Below are 20,750 nucleotides of genomic sequence, written 5' to 3'. Positions count from 1 at the left end.
GTATGAATTTGTGAGCGTATTCTCCATCACAGATGTGTTTTAGTGTGAGTGTCAACATTAAAGCGCTTGAACCCTGGCTGCTGCTTGCAGCTGCAGCTATATTATTTTTACTGTGTTTTTTACTGTAACTTTATATATATATATATATATATATATATATATATCTCTGTCATTCTACTTAATCTTATACCTCTGTATTAATACTAAATTTATACCATAGGTGACAAATAAGCAGCCTTAAAAGACTCAACTAAAAAAAAAAATAAAAATAAAAATTCAAGTTAGAATTGCAATTCTGCATCCTGTTTTCTACCTCTATCGCTCTGTTCATTAAAGATTTATAGTTCTGTAACAGTTTGACATGCCAGTAAAGTAAGCGTATAATTAGAAAACTGACTTTCTAATTATTAGACTTCCTCTTTTACCGTAGTGCATAAAACTTGCAACGTGTTTGCACTCAAAATGTGTTTCTAGGTCAGAGTGACTCAGAATGATTGAGCAGGTCACATTGAGTTGTATTGGACAAGTGGGACTCAAGCAAAACTCTCCCAACTTTTAACTCTTGATATGTGTATGCAAGCTGTGGAACGGAGAGGCAGTTATATGTATGGCTGGATGGTTTCATACCCTGATAAATGAGTTTTTATAGTAAAATCGTGCAGCAGCTGCTGTGTGTATGTGTGTGTGAATGTAAAGACTGTTTGTTGCTTACACGTATTAGTCACATATATTGGACCTCAAGTGGAAATGGTTTATATAGAGAGTCATAAAGCAGATTTAATTTAATTTGTTTCAGCATCTGAGAATCAATAGCCAGTCAATTGTTATTTAGCCACACAAACAAGGGCTCCGTGATCAAACACAGCTTGATTGCTTTTCATCGAAGCACACCGGCAGGAAAAGACATGTTCTGTCTGTAGCGTTTAGGTTACGTTTTATGACCACGTGTAAAGTCGGACAAGACTGTCATTGATGCGCAAGTCTCGTTTGCCTGCCGGCTCCTCCTTTTCCCCTAGACATACGCCACAACGGAGCGGTCGGATATCCTTGATTCATCAGTTATCCTCAGAGTGACTTGTCTTGAAATGGAAAAGGAGAAGAATGATGACTAAGGCGACTCTTTAGCTTAAGGTCTCCTTTCTGTCATGTCCTGAACGATAAACGCCACCGGGGTGACGGGGGAACCGAGGGGGTCGCACAATTTGCCCCGTTCACCCCCCACCCACTCTATGGCTGCGGCCCTCCTGGGTCTGCTTGCTGTCTTCTCTGTACACTTGCATGCAAATTGGATCCAAAGGGTTTCCTTGCCATGTAAGAAAAAACATAAAACAGAAAAGACAGAACAAACGGTCATTACGCTAAAGAGATCTGTCAGTCTTGCTGGTCCAAAAAGCCGTCCGTGTCTTGCTGTGCCCCCTTTGATACTGAACGTTTCCCTGTTATAAAAAACCTTTGTTCCTAGCCTGCCTCTGCACTGTTGCTGTTTGATAGAGAAATCCCTAACATCCCCTGTTCCGCAGTAAAGCCAGGGATTTGCCATCCCTCTTAGGCATAAAGACTGTCCCCTCATTCGGTTTGAAGCTGCACCAGTTTTGCCAGCTGTCGTGTTTTTTCCCCCCTCCCCTCTCTCACTGTCTCTCCATCAGACGTGTTTGAAGTGGCTCTGGCATTTGGCAACAGAGTATGAGGGCTTTGAAAATTGGCCTGGCTGAAAGTTTAATTCCAGCGCCTGAGTCACAGGAGGTGCAGGGACGCATGCCGACTCGGTACGTTTGAACCTGCGCTTTGAGTGACCTTATCAGCCCCGGAGCCTCCTCATTAACGTCATTACAGAGTCTGGGGAGAAGTTGGAGTCTGGAAGGGAGGCATAAAAATTGTCTGTTTTGTCTTTTTAGGGTAAGGCAGTCGCAATCAACCTTTGCTGTTCCACTTGTTCTCAAACCAACGCCCCAGTGGGACCCCCTTCTGTTTGTGGTCCATCTCTGGTCCACAAGATGAAGTGTTTGTCCTGTAAATCAGGTCAATATAACAGCCGGTGATTAAAGACATAGCCGCAGCTCCGCCGAGGCCCATAAATAGCCACTGGACCGGCTGAGGATTCTCTCGTAAGCATGCGTACACGTCCGTAGACGCTGAAGGAGACTAATCCCCGAGCTCGAGGCCCGCTCTTAGACACACATACGCACCAGATCTGTTTCGAGGAGGGTGACAGGGTCTGATCATCAGCAAACGCGATCTTCCCCCAAGAAACCCCCCGTCCACTCTGATAAGCGCTAATCCCGGCTCGCGTGGAAGCGTGACCGAGATCAATTAAACTAGCGGCAGATAGCAATCAGAGCTGCGGGCCAGCCATCAAATGAAGGGAGGAGACAGAAGGAGGAGAAAAGAATCAGTCTATCTCCTGCTATCTTTTATCTTCCCTCTCTTCCTTTATCTCTCTCTCACTCTCTCTCTCTCAGTGCCGCAGTTCTCCTCAGAGCCCGGCGGCAAGCTGAGATTCGGGGATCGATTCTCACCGCCGCCTTACAGCTGCAAAAAAAACAACAAAGAACAATAACCGTCATCATCGCCACTGCCATTATATCTCTGGCCATCACGAGGATCGTTATCTCCCTGAATGATACTCCTCTCCTGCGCCGGTTACATCAGCAAACTGCAATTCCAGATGTTCATGAATGCTTTGTCTATGGGGCTTCTTCTGTGATGATTTGATCTGTTATTGTTGTTGATGGTGCTGTCTTACAGCTGACTTGCACGTACAGACACAATCCACCCCTTGTAACAGTGTGAAGCATATTTTTTTAATGTGTTATCACGCCTACGAATAGAAAGGAATTTGATTTCAATTATGTTCTTGGAGCCGCGTGTAAACAGAAGGTGGGGGTATCAAGTGCACCAGGTCCCCGGTGGACCACTTTTGCAGGAAGCCTATGGTGAGACTGAACAAGATCAGAATGATTGCGAGAGTGAGATATGGTATGTTTGAATATACTATACTATGAGGTACGCAGTGCTGGGTAGATACAAATTGTAGGTACAAACGGTTACCGATTACAAACTGCATGATAGAAATTGTTGTTTGTAACATGGTATATTAGATTACACATATTAGCTCATGTATTCTGATTCCTTTTTAATTACTTTTAGATTACTTTGTCCTAAAATAAAATTCCAGTCTTTGATATCAGCATCATTAAGGGAATTAAACATTACATTATGCCATGGTTTCCCAGAGTACCAAGATCCATGCATGACTGTATGGAAGCCTGTTTCCTTTTTAAAGGGATCATCAGATGCCCATTTTCCACAAGTTGATATGATTCTTTGGGGTCTTAATGAAAATTCTATAACATGCTTTGGTTAAAATTTCCCAATGGTAGTGTAAATAACACCTTTTTTATCTTGCCAAAATCAGCTCTGCAAAAATCATCATGTTCTGGTCAAGGTTGCTTTAAATGTTAATGAGCTCTGCTCGCCCCGCCCCTCTCTTCTCTTTGTGGAGTGAAGTCTGTTTACTTTAGCTGCATTTAGCCGCTAAAATTGCTAACTAGCATGTTATTAGGAAAGGTGATCGCAAAGATTAATTAAAAAAAACCCTTATACTCACTTCTGCTATATAGTGAAGCTGGATCACAAATGATTTGCGCGATATATGTAGATCGGGTGGCGCATTCCATTCACAAACAAACGTAATCCACTGCATCTTCAGCGGCTCAGATGTCGGGAGTAAATGACGTCCACTATGTTCATTATTACATCCAGCAACACAACACCTCAATCGCTCAATTGGAGATATTCTTGTCTAATTTACATTCCTGCTCCTGAACCGAAACAATGGAGGTCAGACTGTTACAGCTGATGTAAGGCGGGTCTGAGGTAAGATGCTCATGTCAATCAACTATCGTGGGAGTGGCCTTAATGTGTGTTGGCAGTGTATGTAAACATCTACCCTATAATGCTAAAAATCCGTGCAGTGGTTTTTAATTAATCTGTAAAAATAATATCCCCTTTTTCAAATCGAGCCATTCTCGGATATCCCCACATCTGAGCTGCTGAAGATGCAGTGGATTACTTATGTTTGTCAATGGAATGCTCCCGATCTACATAAATGCGTCTATGTTCGCGCAAATCCAGCTTCACTTACAGCAGAAGTGAGTATAAGGAATTTTTTTATGAATCTCTGCAATCACCTTTCCTAATAACGTGCTAGTTAGCAAATTTTGCGGCTAAATGTGGCTAAAGTAAACAATCTCTCGGAGCAGCTCGTCACAGAGCTCATTTTACCAGGTAAAAAAGGTGTTTTTTTTACACAACCATTGAGAAATTTTAACCAAAGTATATTATAGTATATTATAGACTTTTCATAAAGACCCTAAATACTCATATCAACTGGGGGAAATGGGTATCCGATGGCCCCTTAAAATAAATTGGTACAATAATATAATGTATTGGCGATCTCACAGGCTGATGATAGGACCCAACACTACTGTAGCATATTATTTACTCACCCTCCATGCATCCTAGGTGTATATTACTTTCTTCATTTAGATGAATGCAATCGAAGTTATATTAAAATTTATCCTGGCACTCCCAAGCTTTAGAATGGCATAGATGGGTGTTTCTCTTCATCAGTCCAAAACAAGTCAATAATGTGCATCCATCCATAATAAAAAGTGCCTCACACGGCTCCGGGGGGTCAATAAAAGCCTCCTGTAGTGAATCGATGTGTTTTTGCAAGAAAAATATCCATATTTAAAATGAAAGAATTGCTTTAATCTAGCTTGCGCTAACAGTTGTACACAAAACTTGCTTCTTTGCCAAGGGGCGTGGCAGTACTGAAAACAGTCTAAACTGTTTGCCAATTGCAGCACAGTAGGAGAGCTAACCAATCACAACACATTTGTTTTTCGGAAGGCGGGACTTCATTAAACTCTGAACTAATCGAGCCATTTGTGCCAGACTGGGAGAAATGTATTGTAATAATGTAAATTATGTCAAAAATAATGCGTTTTTTGAACCATCAAGCATGAAAGCATGTTCTAGTACACCCCCAAAATAAAATCAGGACTTTGTAAAAGAGCATAACAGGACCTCTTTAGTTTGGTCTTATGGGTTTGAAATGACACGAGGGTGAGTAATTAATGATAGAATTTTAATTTTTGGATGAACTATCCCTTTAATTTTTGGAATCTGATTATGTAATCTAGGTTACATGTAATCAGATACTGCACATGGCTGACTATACTATACTATTCTTTTTGCAGTATGTATCCTACTATCAGTGTATTTTGTTGGTGCAGCATTTGTTAAAGAAACCGTTCTTACCTTGTCCCTAACCATGCATTGCCGTAAACTATATTCTTAGGGAAAGAATAAATATAAATTATTAATAAGAAGGTTGTTCTAAGCTTACCTTTTCCCTGAAATATGATTGGTTTATAGGAATATTGTTTCAGGACTAACAAAGATGTTGATCCAAGAACATGTCCTAGTTGGCAAAATCACTAGGATATCACTTTCATTATTCTGCCCAGAGATGCTGCTCTCGCCCTGTTTACACCTCCTTGTAACATCTGTCTCAGGTGATCCGATCACAAGGCGTCAGGCGAGACACACTGCTGTTTACACCTGGCAGTAACATGCATTTTAAATGCATCTCCTGCGACTGTGTGTAATCGCATATTGAGGAGTCGTTCTCTGATTTTGTGAACAGATACATCTCTCAATTTGTCAGTGTTTCAATGTAGACAAACACAAACGAAGTCTAGAAAGAAATAAGGAAAAGCCGATTTCAATTTCAACTTACTTGGAGAGCTTCGGTAGTGCTTCACATCATATCTTTCACAACATGTTGATACCAGACATGAAGATGTTATGTGAATTTTGGTGGACATGTTTTCCTAAAATTGGAATTACCTATTTTCCCTCTTAAAGCTAAATGTGACAAGGCATGTTTTTGCAGATAGGATCACGTTATTCGCATAGTGTTTACACCTGTTTAATGCTGTTGACTTTAAATCGGACCGTTTGAGTATCAAACTATCTTTAACATCACTTAGGAGCTGTTCGCACAGAACGCATTTTTCCATTCCAATGCACTGCTTTACCATAATTTTTCGTGGTTGCGTCTCGCATTTTAAGATGCCATGTCAAGTTAAAAATATTTTAACTTATACACATAGCGTTGCTCATTAATGTCAGTTCCAAAACAATGGACCAATCAGCAGACACCGGAGGCGGAGCAAGCATCCCAGATAGCACACGTACGTCTGCAAGATGTCTGTTAAAGATCTCTTGATCTGGAAAGCATCTGCTGTGTACAGACGTCTGGCAGACGTCTATAAGATGTCAGTTTTACATACATTCTAAATCATAAACATCTTAAAGACATCTAATAGACGTCTGTTTGACATCTGACAGGAAACGTCCAATGGACATATTGCAATGGACAAGATGTACATGTGCTGTCAGGGTTGCAAGCTTTTGTTTACAGTAGCAAGTTGGGATGGCAGCTGTTTTTTGGCGGCAACATGACGGAGGAGGCATTTTTTAAAAAAACATTCCTGAATGCTGTGTCATGTTTTTTTTAGATACAAAGAAACAATCTGTGTGAACGGCCCCGGGGATTTAAATCAAGACATTCACAGCAAAATTCAACATTATTAAACTAGCATATATTTATTTGAAGCAAAATGTAAATTAAAAAAAAACTTTATTTAAAGGGGAAGTAATTTTTATCTATTTTTATTTTATTCCATGTAGTTTTTCATTGTTTTAAGCTTAAACCACACAAAAATTTGTAAGATATCTTTGAAAAATGTAATTTCCATTTCCAGTAAATTTATCTTGTTTCAGCATGTTGACATACTTTCACTAGAAAACAAGATAAAATATAACACATTCTACCAGTATTTCCTGAATTTACCCATTTTCCCCAGAGACGTGCAACCAAGATACTTGAGAATCTCTGTCATTTCCGTCTCTCTTCCTTACAGCTCAAAGATAGGACATCTCCCTACGTGTGGAAATGTCCGTGCGAGTATGTGGAGGTATTTGGCTTGTTAGCGTCAGGCCTCATGGACTTCCGTATTATAGCCCAACGAGTCATCATAAGCTTTGTCTATCTTGCCCCCCAAATCAACACAGGAAATGAACCATCTGCTGTTTCTTGTGACTACAGAACACGCACATACACACCCATCCGCAGCCGGGTCCCCCCCTCCATCCTTTTCAAATCTCCAATCTTGTGTTTCCTCACTCCTGTCAAGGCAGCTTCAATTACATCCCTCCCTCCAGCTTATGTCTTGGGTGGATTACATGCGCTCACTGTGGGCTGGCTGTATGTAGGCTATGTTGGGCTTTCTTTTCTAACACCCTGCCTAAAGACAATGCTGCTCTCGCTCCCCACCAGCAAAATTCCTTCCGCTGCAGATCACATCCTCGGAATTTCAGCATTTAGGGGTTTAGACAACAAAGTCACGAATAAAAGAGACAATTTGGAATGTGATCTTCTCCATACCTCATTTCCCCTTACGTTTCTTGTTTATTTTAGCTTAGAAAGTCTGTTTTCTTTTCTTTGCCAACTGGCTTCACTTGGAAGTGACCTATTTTGATAAAAAGGGTGGGTGGTTTGGATGGGGTCTGGGAATCAGGGGCAGATTTGCTGGCGAGGCTGATGTCCTGGAGCACATTGCCCCGATGCCAGCTTTACGCTCCCCAACATAAACACAGCAGTCGAGAGTATCACATACTCGTACATCCCAGCAAAGAGTCCAGAATAAAAATTGGAAGCAGGCCACAAAGTGTCGATGTACACTCTGTATCCTCAGATAATTGGATCAACAATAGCAGTTTATCAATAGAGAAGGAGAGTGTTTATGGTCTTTCAGACTTGTTAGAAAATGCTTGAAATCCTAAAGTTTGTGTGCCCAAAAAATAATAATAGTAATGATAATAAAAAGATGACTGCGTGACATTTTTGTTCTTTTTCACTACCAAGCTGCCAAAAAGCTAATTAGATTGAGCATAGGGTGGTTTCTGCCAACTACATTCTTTTGTAGCTTTTTTTGTAATCAAATAGCATGCGTTAAAAAAAGACTTGGCTGATAATGGATTTTCTATGCATTTAGGGTTGGAAATATTTCTAAGTGGAGTTATTTAAGTCTGCATTTTCACTATGAGAGTGTCCTTTTTTGTTTTATTTTTTAGACCTATTCGTAGAACATTGCAGTAGTACATATATTTTTCTCATGTCGCACAAGAGTTACAAATAATCTGTTCCTATTATCCAATCGCGGTTGTGTCTCTCTATTAGTGCTACTGGATCTTAATGCTGCATTTGATGCTATCGACCGCAACATTCTTTTGAGTAGACTAGAAAGTTATGTTGGCATTAGTGGAATTGCATTGGCATGGTTCAAATCTTACTTATCAGATTGACATTAATTCGTAGCTGTGAATAAAGAGGAATCATGTCGATCACAAGTACAGTATGGAGTACCACAAGGTACTAGGACCGTTGCTTTTCACACTTTACCTGTTACCCTTGGGAGATATCATCAGGAAACATGGTGTTAGCTTTCACTGTTATGCTGATGATACTTAGTTTCTGCCAACTGCATTCTTTTGTAGCTTTTTTTTGTAATCAAATAGTATGCATTAAAAAAAAAGACTTGGCTGGTAATAGATTTTCTTGTGCATTTAGGGTTGGAAATATCAGTTCTAAGGTTAAGTTTATATTTTCACCTTGAGAATGTGTCCTTTTTTGTTTTTTAGATCTATTGGTGGAACAATGCAGTAGTATATATTTTGTTTAATGAAATTATTTATATATTTGTGTAAGTGTGTGTATAGAGGGAAAGAGAGAGAGTGAGAGTGCAAGTATATAAATGCATGCATAGTGTGTGTGTATGTGTGTGTGTGTGTATATATATATATATATATATATATGTATATGCATGTATGTGTGTGTGTGTGTGTGTGTGTGTGTATATAAAATATTTATATATGTAGCTCATAAGAGTTACAAATGACACAAATGGTTGTTTCTTTCTATTAGTGCTGCTGGATCTTAGTGCTGCATTTGACACTATCGACCGCAACATTCTTTTGAGTAGACTACAAAGTTATGTTGGCATTAGTGTAATTGCATTGGCATGGTTCAAATCTTACTTAGCTGACCGACATTAATTCGTAGCTGTGAATAAAGGGTATCATGCCTGTAACAAGTACACTATGGAGTACCACAAAGCTCAGTACTAGGACCATTTAATTTCACGCTTTGCATGTTACCTTTGGGAGATATCAACAGGGAACATGGTGTTAGCTTTCACTATGCTGATGATACTCTGCTCTATATTTACCAATTCGCAAAACTAACGGAATGCATAGTTGATATAAAAACCGGATAACTAGTAATTTCCGACTGCTAAATTCAGGAAAAAAACAGAAGTTAATTATTGTAAATAAATATTTGAGCTATATTTTTTATTTGTCCTTTTTTATGGTATTTATGTATTTATTTATGTATTTATGACCTAAAGGTGGAACATGGCAGTAGTATTTTTAACATTTATTTATTTGTTTATTTATTTATTATAAATTTTCTTCTTCAGATTTTAATTCAATATTTTTATTAAATTCAGTTCAGTTAATTTCAATCCATTTAGTTGACACATGTATGCATAATTTATTTGCTTAATTTACTGTATTCGGTTTTAATTTAAGTACTAGTTATTTGTTTGACCTAATTAATAACTTTTTTAGTTTAGCTTTTTAAGCTCAGGTGAAGCTATCCTGAACATCCTGTGGATTTACATTATTATTATTATTTTTTTTTAAGTAATTTAATGCCTTGCAGTGTTACTTTTTCTTGTGTTATCATTGGCAAAATAAAAAAAAAACATTTTGTCATGAACATCTTTATCAGTTAGATTACCACTGTGGTGGTCCACCTGAGAGAAAACATATCAGTTGTTGTTTTTTTCATTGTGTGTGCCTGTATTATCTGTTTTTGTTGTTGTCAGTGGTGTAATTACTTGTGTACCTTAAAGTAAATCCCTAGTAAGACATTATCCCCCTCCTCCAGGCCTTAAGGAAGATCTGTTTGGGTTTGACTTCTCAATCTGACCCTCAGTTATCTGCTACTGATCCAGCTGTCTCGTGTCAGTCAATAACCTACAGCCTGATTTTCCATTAGATGAGACCTCTGACATTCAGAAGCCAGCAAGAGGACATGAACAAAAACAACAAAAGGTGGGGGTTGATAAAACTAGATCTTAACCATAAAAGCTTATGTGTAGCACAGTGGTTAGCACACATGCTCCTTGACGTGCTGGTCATGCAGGATTGAGTCCAGATCACATTCCTCCTCTCTCCCCAGTCATTTCTGGTCACTGTCTTTTGTCTCTGTCGGATGAAAGGAAAAACAATTGCATCTACGTAAGTTTAAGACGTTATGTGCAAGTCGCAGGAATTGAAGCGATTGAAAGAAGGAATGGAATTACATATGACTTTATCATTCATTCCAGCAAGAGCGGATTTACCATTTACTCACTTCTCCACAGTCACTTGGCAGAGTAAATGGAATAGAGATGCAACACATTAGAACTGTGACACTTTGTGACCAAATCTCCCATAATGCCTAAATAGTAAAGCTCATCTCCTAATCTATTCGATAAAGAACTGCTGGTTCTTCATGGGTTCGGGATTTATCCCTTATCCTGTTGGATCAAAGTGCCATGAAACTCCTAAAAGCCAAATAATACTGCTCTGATGTATGCATTTGTTAATCTTAGCAGTATATTTGCGCAACGAGAAGCAGAAATGTGTCTGTTCATTTTAAAAACCTTTCTGGTTTGTTCTGGATTTCCATAGTGTATGTACTTATAGGGTTATCCATGTTTAGGAAAACTCTGGTGAGGTTCACATGCTGGATTTACACTGCAAAAAAAAAAGTTTAGGTTATCTTAAAACATTTAGCTTTTTATGTCTTTTTTACTTGTACTTTTTGTCTTACTGCACTATTTTTTTCCATGGCTTTTAACGTTTTTTATATTTAAAATATTTATATTTTTTATATTTAAAATCTGACAGCAAAAAGAGACAAAATACCCAACATATACACTACCAGTCAAAAGTTTTTGGATAGTATTTTATTTTTTATTTATTTATTTATTTTTTTTTTTGTCTGTTCTGCTCACCAAGCCTGCATTTATTTGATCTAAAACACAGCAAAAGCATTAATAAAATGTATTTTTTTTTCCTGTGATAAAAGCTAAATTTTTTAGCATCATTATTCCAGTCATCAGTGTCACATGGTCCTTCAGAAATCATTATATAATGGGGAAAGAAATTATAGAAATGAATATTTTTATTCACCAAGGATGCTTTAAGTTGATCAGAAGTGATGATAAAGACATTTATTATGTTATATAATAAGATTAAGATAAGATTTCTACTTCAGATAAATGGTAGTTTGAACTTTTTTTTTCTGAACTTTTATTTAAAGAAACCTAAAAAAAATCTGCTATATATATATATTTTATACATACTATACATAGTATACTATATATATATATATATATATATATATATATATATATATATATATTTTTTTTTTTTTTTTTTTTTTTTTTTTTTTTTTTTTTTGTAACGTTGGTAGTGCTTTTTGGTAATTTTTAAAAAATGTTTTTGAAAGAAATCTTTTATATGGTCACCATATTTATATATTGTGTTTTTTTTTTTTTTTTTTTTTTTTTTTGATAAACGTTAAAATAACCACTTTCATTGGAAATAAAACATTTTTGTAACATCATAACTGTCTTCACTGTAACTTTTGATTAGTTTAGTGCTTCCTTGCTGGCTAAAAATAATAATTTTGTTTTAAAAAAAAAAAAATCAGACTGACTTTTTTTCTCGGGTTGCTACTAGACTTTTAATAAACAGTGCGTGACTCTTACATGTTAACTTGCATGTGAAATCAGGCTCTCCGGAATGCCTTCATCCTCATCTTCCTGTATTCCTAGTCTCCCGTGGAGTGTCTTGTCATAGTTAAAACGTTTAGCACCTACATCCCGTCGAGGGACCTCTACGGTTCCTAAAGCCCCTGTTGTATAGTCTGCCTTGAGACGTTTCTGTGACGCGGGGGGAGCCTCTTCCTTTCCGTCAGGGACCCCTTTACACATCCTTCTCGTCCATATGGTTGCACGAGGGAGCTTTGGATCTTCTCTTCCTCCCTCTCGGAAGATGCAAGGGCCCACACTGAGCCAACATGGCATCCTTTTCACATATCACAGGCCTTGTAAAGCATTCAGAGAAATAATGATGAGAACAAGCGAGAGAGAGAGGGAAAAAAAGATAGGAACAGTCACGGGTTGGGAGAGAGAAAAAGAGTAACTCACACCCGCTTGTCCCCGGTTTCCTCCACCACTAAAGTGAATGCACCGAGCGGTGCTGTATAATTCAGTTTTAATGCGTTATATTGGATCCAGACAGGACAGATTGACTAAGCCTCACCCAGGGAATAAAGCTCGTCTCTCTATTTTCTTTCCGCCAGCCACCTTCCCCCACCGCCACCATCTTTTTTTCTCTCTCTGTGGGGATTTTCAAAAAATATACTCTCCGTTCTACTGTATCTCTCTCTCTAGCTGAGCCGCCGCGCATCTTAATTAGCGGTTTTATGGCTTTCCCAAGTTTCACTTCTTATTGCTTTGCGCTTATTTTATTTAAAAGCCATAATGGAAGCCAATTTCCCCAGTTTGGCTTTGAGTGAGGGAGAAAAAAGCCATTTATAAGAACATCATCAACAACATAATGTTATGAAGGTAGTCATGGAGGCCCCTGCGCTGCCAAAAGGGAAAATTGCATTGTCTTTTTCGTGGCGCACTAATCAACGCTGAGCATGTGGGACGCTGATGGTTTTGTTTGTCTCTGATGTTGCCAGGTTCACCTCACTATGCCGGATGGAGCAAATTACCGCTGCTGCCGCCGTATATTACGATAGGTCAGACGTACAAAATGTGCATCTTTTATTTTTAATGCCTTATGAATATTTAACTGTGGGGGTCAAGTCACTAGGAAAAAAAAAGTGAGTGGAGAAATCAATAAATTGGATTTTTAAATGGATTCCAGTGTAAAACACTGGGTCTCTAAAAGCGAGAGACGACAAAATAAATCAGGAGAGAGAGACACAACTGGAAAATTACCTGATGGTTAATCGCTCGAGATGCATGCCAGGTAAAATTAACAGCAAATTTGTGACGCATACATGCGTGTTTCTGTACACTCGCACAAGTTTTGGATTTCTGTCACATTTCTTTTGGACTCGAGCCAGTAGTTGAGTTGAGTACATAACATGTTTGTTATACACAAAAGAGTGTGTGTGTGGTAGTAAGACAGCCTTTAGCACACACACTCGCTGTCATGCCCATAAATTAAATTCTGCAGATGGAAAACATGAAACACAAATAAATGTGCTGCTATGAGAGGATGTGTGCCAGCATGCTTTTAGCTCGTGGCGGCTTTTCCTTTTTCCCTCTTTACAATCTCATACTTTAAAAGTGAGGATCGGGCGAACCTATCGGGGCTCGGCTTTGGCTGGGCAAACAGTGATTCCTCACGGTACCCTGTCCTGCACGCCGAGGCGGTAGCTAGTGCCATTCTGCACGCGGCTTTGAAAGAAATGGAGCCCAAGGCCAGCTAAACATACTCCATCATCACTAAGCTCCAAGTTCCAGCTGTCCACAGATATGGTAGAAAAAAAAAAACAAAGCGGGCGAAAGTGTGTTTTAAAAACTACGAGAGGTAGGGTCCTATGAAATCAGTTTTATTTTTTTCCAAATTCTGTTTTTTTCCATTTTCTGGATTCCGTTTTTTCACGTTTTAATTTTACTCAACTCCTTTTTAATGGTTAAATTAAATTTTATTAATCAAAGAGCATGTCTAATTAATTAAAACCATGAAGCTTATACAATTTCACATCAGTTTAATAAAGGTTTAACAAAAATGACATGACATGTTTATGAAATGTTTTATTTTTTCTCACCATGTTTTATTGTTATCAAATTCTGTGTTTTAGCATGTCTAATTATTTGAATGCATACTTAATTTGTTCAAATTTATTCTTAAAATAACCGTATGAAAGTTTTCCACGATTCCGTCTGCGTTCCGTTCGTGGAAATCATAGGGCCCTCGATTAAACAAGGATGAGGGTTTTAGATTAAAAAGATTTCCTGCGGGAGAAGAGGTAACCTAACCTAACTGCAAGACCTTTGTTTACAGGGAAAAATGCAGTCTGAGGATGATACGGCGCTCGGATTGAAGCCAGACGTTGAATCGAGAGGGACCCGCATGGCTGGCAGCTGTTGATGAGTGCGGCTTATGGTCATTTCCAATTCATCTCTATACCGAAAGGTTCAGATGTTCGCTTCACCACAGGCAGGTAGAGCGACAGAGCGCACTTATCTGACACCCTCCTCTCTCTCTCCTCACCTAGCCCTTTTTTTTATTGGTGATCTAACCTGCAATGAGGAGATAAAGGCAGGCAGGCTTTTTCCATAAATGCACTTATCAGAGCCCAACAAGCTCTCCAACACTTGTCTGACTGACAGCCCTGCTCTTCGGGATTCTGCAGGCATCCGATTCCAATGCTTTATGTGGACACACATGCACAAACGCGCACACACGTGCAAACACATCCTTGCTTCTCGCTTTTGCCTTGACAGGGTGCGGCGCTCGAGTAGATGAGAACTAGTACACATTCACGTGACTAATCACTGTCAGGCTAATGAAGAAATCTGTTGAAGAAAAACTGTTGCTTCACTCGAGCGTGTGTGACAGCTTTCATGAATAGGATATGAAACAGAAATCATTACTTAAATTGAGTCATTGTAATAAATAGTTGGTGAAAAAAGGCGCCTAGCCTTCAAAAAACTTGGGAGGTCTAACTGTTTTAAGAGGTGTGTTATGTTCATTTATTACGGGGTTTGCAGTTTTTGTTTTCAAAACTAGTGAATGTCTACACTACCAGTCAAAAGTTTTTGAACAGTAAGGTTTTTAATGCTTTTTAAAGAAGTTTCTTCTGCTCACCAAGCCTGCATTTATTTAATCCAAACTACAGCAAAAACAGTAAAATTCAGAAATATTTTTACTATTTAATATAACTGTTTTCTATATGAATACATTTCAAAATGTAATTTATTCCTGTGATTTCAAAGCTGAATTTTTAGCATCATTACTCCAGCATGATCCTTCAGAAATCATTCTAATATTCTGATTTACTGCTCAGAAAACACTTATGTTAAGTAGATTTTTTTTTTAGATTTCTTTGATGAATAAAAAGTAAAGAAGAACAGCATTTATCTGAAATAGACATCTTTTGTAATAATATAAATGTCTTTATGATCACTTTGATGAATTTAAAGCAATTTTTTTTCAACTCCAAGCTTTTGTATGGTATTGTGTATAATGTTACAAAAGCTTTTTTTCAGATAAATGCTGATGTTTGGATCTTTCTATTCATCAAAGAATCCTGAAAAATTACTCAACTGTTTCAAATATTGATCATAATGAGAATAATAAAATACGTTTTTTGAACCGCAAATCAGAATATTAGATTTCTGAAGGATCATGTGACACTGAAGACTGGAGTAATGATGTTGAAAATTTAGCTTTGATCACAGGAATAAATTACATTTTAAAATCTATTTAAATAGAAAGCAGCTATTTTAAATAGTAAAAATATTTCACAATATTACTGCTTTTGCTGTATTTTGGATCAAATAAATGCAGGCTTGGTGAGCAGAGGAGACTTCTTAAAAAAAAAAATTAAAACACTGGTAGTGCAAATGCTGTTGAAAACTCCCATTTTGTGTGATGTATTTGATAAATCTTTTATTTTATTTTATAAATGTGTGCATGTTTTAAATTAATATATTTTATTGCATTACTATTATTAATGTTGTATAAATTAATGTTGCAAATGTATGCATTTTAAAAATTGATTGAATAATTAATCATTTAAATAATTATAGATTTAAAACAACAAAATTGGTGAAAGATGTGCAAAATTATATTATATATTATTTCATAAAAACACTACCCAATTTCCAAAGTTGACAAGAAAATTTCATTAAATGACTACAACTGAATTTTCAAAGAAATTTAATTAACACAGAAATTTAAGATTAAATGACACAACATTAAATTAAAGGAAAAGTTCACCCAAAATGTACATTTTTGTCATTATTTACTCACCCTAATGTCTTTCCAAACCTGTATAAACAGAACACAGAATATATTTTGAGAAATTTTGATGAACAGTTGTTGGTTCCCATTAACTTCCATAGTAGGGCAAGAAATACTATGGAAGTCAATGGTCACCATCAACTGTGTGATTACCAGCATTCTTCAAAATATCTTATTTTATGATCAACATAAGAAAGAAACTCATACCACTGGGAATGCCAATACATTTTTTGGAACTAAATTTCATGTTTTTGAACTGAAAATGTTCAATTAATAAATTTAAATTTTTATCTTGCAAATTTGCATTTAAGTTGTGGTGAAAGATCCTCTGAATTATGTTTTAGAGTGTTTAGTGTGTTTTCAAGGTACTTTTTAATGCTAGATTAGTTTAATGTTATATAAGTTTGAAAAACAATTTTCTAACAGGTCTCAAAACAACATGGGATTTGTGCTTTGAAAAAGTCATGGAACGCCTAAGTGTACCGTATACACGGCGGGTGTCGCATGCCCACACACGACACACAAACACGCACGTACAAACATTCATTACGGGCATGCAGACAAATAAGAGCCCTTTACTTTCAGGAGCGGAATAAAATGGAGTGAGAAGTCAGGCAGCCAATAAGGAAATCAAACAGAGAAAATGAAAACCTGAAGAGCGACGCTTTCACCTGCCCAACTTATCAGCATGAATTTTTCATCAGTCTGGCGCTGCTATATTACCTCAGAGTCTTTAGCCATCTACTCAATAAGAGTCCTCATATTTCATCTATACGTCTCGGCGTCGAGAAGATGCTTTTATAAACACAGGCCTCTCAAGCGCAGACAAAGAGCCTCATTCAATTTGACCACTACATCAAGCGTATTGTGCTTACTCGCAACCCGCGCCTAGCTGAAAGGTTAGATATGGAGCAAAAGTGCATCATATCAGGTTCGGTATTTTGTGGTTACACACTGAACTTGTTATCGAGCCTCTAACTGATGTTGTCTGGGTCCAGGTTCTGACCCGACCGTTCACAACTTGTGAATTATGCTTATCTACACTCTCGTTCTGGGTCAGTGTTGTCTTTTATAATATGCCGCAGTGCCACCAGATTAATTCATTTCGAAGCTGAATAGGAAATCAATAGTAGAACTAATTCATAAAAGGTCTACTTTTACAGGTCTAATGTGCAGTGCTGTAAAAATTTCAATGGCTCTAACTGAAAATGCGTGTTTTTCCACTACAGGGATTTTCAAGGATATACGCCAGCCTGAGGCCACGCAGACCAAAACTCCATCAGCAAGACATTTCTGTGGTCTTGAGAGTTTTCCAAACGTAAACCATGATATTGAGCTTCCCACCCTGATAACGAGTCCATTATAGTCTAGCTGTAATTTACATCCGTGCGAATGCTCGAGCGTGCTGAATTAAATTAGTCCGAGGAATTTAAATAACAAGAAACCATCGCTATAAAACAAATTCCAAGAGCGTAATTTTCTGCTCTTCTGCACTGTTAGGATTCTGAACGCAGAAGGATGGAGGATGTATTTTTGAACACGAGGTGAAGTTTTGAGGTGTTGAGTTTAGTGGATCTCATGTTTATTTTAGCCTCACATAGCCTTGTGTGCGTTACATCCAGAATCCGAAAGTCAGTCATTCCCTATTCCGTTCGCAAGCCTCAAGCATTAGCATCTCACTGTTTCATTCATAAAATATAAGCTGGAAAGGTAGCATTCCTGAAGCGTCCTACAAGAAGTACACCTCTCAGTCGTCTTTTAGGGTTCAAAAGGTGTCAAATACGGGTTTGCAGAGGGAAACAGTGGCGCGTGCGTCACAGACTCCCTCTCCAATATCGTTAATAGCGTTATCCTAATGGTTTTTGGAGCTCACAAATCTGTTACGTTCATTATTCTTCTAGTGCCCGGCCCTTATGTTACCAGACTCCCACCAGCTGCCGCGCCTTGACGGCGCTGGGCTGATGTTCAGCCAGACGGATAGGAAAAAAAAATCACCCCTTCCAACCTACTGTTTATTTAGATGGAGATCGAAATCACCGCAGATTGGTACACAGATATTCCCTAGACTGAGCAGGTGTTCATCACACGTGGCTTCGTTGGAGTTTTTAATATATTTATTTCTACTTTGCGGAGGTGAGTTTGCATGCAGATGGTTCCAACCTTGGGAACGAACTAGATTTCACCGGCTTCGGCCACCTCCAATTAAGACCCCTAGGGATGCGCGAGTGTGCTCGAAAAACGTAATGTAGGCCTTGTGTTTAAAAAATAAATAAAATAGAATAGACAAGTAGGCCTGTATCCCCAGGTGTGGTTTGGTCTCTTGATCTTGTGCATACGGTGTTAGCTGGGATTTTCCAACCACCGCTGATGGTCTCTTTTCCACAGCTGCTATGCCATTTAAGTAAAGTGAAAACAAGCGGTCCGCGGCTCTTGGGAATGAGTGTTAATCTGTTATTTTGCTACACCTGTTTTGGGTGGTAGATGAACATATGGGCCCTTCAGAAAAAAAAATGTTTGGTTGGTTGGATAAATTTGATTCAGGATGTTTGTAGGATGCTTTTATTTATTTATTTTTTGCATTTTGTGTGAAAGCGAGTGAGTAGAACAGACAGTTTTTCCTGTATCACAGACCATTTACTGGCAACAAGACAGTAACAGTAGACGCGGCGTTTTTAATCAAGACCATCGTGTTTTACAGGCTTTGTGTTGACAGGGAAATGCATTACGAGACGTGTCAGCTGAGCTTTACAGCTTTACAGAAACTGTTATTTCAACAGTTGCTTGTCTGTGTGACTGTCATTAAACCGCTGGTTGCTCCAAAGCACCTTTCCTACAATAAGTTAAAAAGCTGACTTATGGTCAAAAACCTCTTGCTAAAAAAAGATTTATGCAAATTAGGTTGTCCCCAAAAGTATTATTTGTGGCATACTTAAAATATTGAATATTCAAATGGATATACTGTTCAAAATTTAAACACATTTGGACAGTTTTTGGTTGGTACAGTGTTCCTTTTAAATGTCTGAATACTTTTTGGAGATTAATAAGATTCTCCTTTATCCATCGATTTTTACCATAAGAGTAGGCACGACCATTTGTACATTTTATGGGTGTGGCTTTCGGTCTCATCCGTGTCCAGCTATTTTTAGCTGTACAAAACGGCTCGTTTTACTGCTTGATATTGCATATTGGTGTGTTTACCATATTAATGTGTTATCTAAATTATGAACACACTAGTTTGTAGTACAAACAGTTTTACTGTTTACTGCACTAATGTTGTTCTTGTCATTATTTCCTTATAGAGGCTAATGAATATTGTGTTGTATTTTATTGACAATTGCTGTCTCGTTTTGCTCTCCACACTGCAAATGATGCTTGTCTTACTTAGATTTTTTTTATTATCTTGATTCCCGGCAGAATATTAAAAAATTCTTAAAGAGGTTCTTAAAGGCTCTTTTACAACGTCTTGATTTTGTTTTGGGGGTGTACTAGAACGTGCTTTCATGGTTGGTGGTTTAAAAAAACGCATTATTTTTAACATAATTTACATTATTACAGTACATTTCTCCCAGTCTGGTACATAAGGCTTGATTAGTTCCGGGTTTAGTGAAGGCCTGCCTTCCGAAAAACTAAATGAAATTTTTTAAAAACAAAATATCTTTTTTTGGAGTGGACTTTGAGATTTGTAACTTTGTAGATGTTTTTTATGCCCAAAGATACACACCACACACTGACTAAAGTTCAAAAAGTGAAAAAGCACCCCTTTAAATCAAGAAGGATTTTGTAGACAAGTAGAAGAAAAAAAAAAAGACGTCAAAATTGAGTTTTTGCTTGAAACAGGCAAAATAATCTGCCAGTGGGGTAAGCAAAATAATAGTTTTTATTATTATTATTATTATTGAAATAAGATTATTTTGCTAAGCAAAAATTTATTAATTAATTTTTTAATTTTTCACTTGTTTTTTTCTAAAAACAAGAAATCCTTCTTGATTTAAGAATTTTCAGATATTTTGGCTGGAAACAAGACAAAAAATCTAAGTAAGAAATGCATTTTTTTGCAGTGTAGCTCCAGTTTTATGATCCAGTATACTGTGATCCCAATTTCTTGATCCATCGAACACTGGGACAGTTTTATCAACATCATTGCTGTGTAATGCATTAAAATGGATATCATTTAGGTATGATTTTTGTTTATCATATTGTGAATGTTAAAAAGCACAGTTCTACCCTCATCCTCCATTTTGTTAGCTTAGGGCTAAAAAAAAACAAAAAAACAAATGCAACATTTGCATCAGGGAAGTTTCCTCCTAGGAGAATAAAAACTTGTAGAACAAAAATAAAACAGCGCCAGTATTACAAAATATAACATTAAAAACTGTATAATATATGTTTATATAATTAATATAATAATATAATATAAATATAATATAATATAATTATATGTTTTTCCAAAAAAACATTGTCAACTGCGAAACCAGCAGGTAAAGTTACAGCAGTAGTCCGTGTCT

The 20,750-nt window shown here is 37.5% G+C and overlaps 1 protein-coding gene across 1 annotated transcript in view; it reads left to right on the top strand.

The window, feature by feature from the left end:
• Positions 1–20,750, top strand: part of nphs1 (NPHS1 adhesion molecule, nephrin) — a 219,763-nt gene that overhangs the window by 33,160 nt on the left and 165,853 nt on the right. The window contains exon 2 of the mRNA XM_051128921.1: positions 14,281–14,440. The gene's annotated coding sequence lies outside the window, so the exon portion shown is untranslated. The remainder of the gene's footprint in view (positions 1–14,280; positions 14,441–20,750) is intronic.

The sequence above is a fragment of the Labeo rohita genome, chromosome 15, assembly GCF_022985175.1.
Source record: "Labeo rohita strain BAU-BD-2019 chromosome 15, IGBB_LRoh.1.0, whole genome shotgun sequence".
In the NCBI taxonomy this organism is placed as follows: Eukaryota; Metazoa; Chordata; class Actinopteri; order Cypriniformes; family Cyprinidae; genus Labeo; species Labeo rohita.
This window is presented reverse-complemented; position numbering and strand designations above follow the sequence as displayed.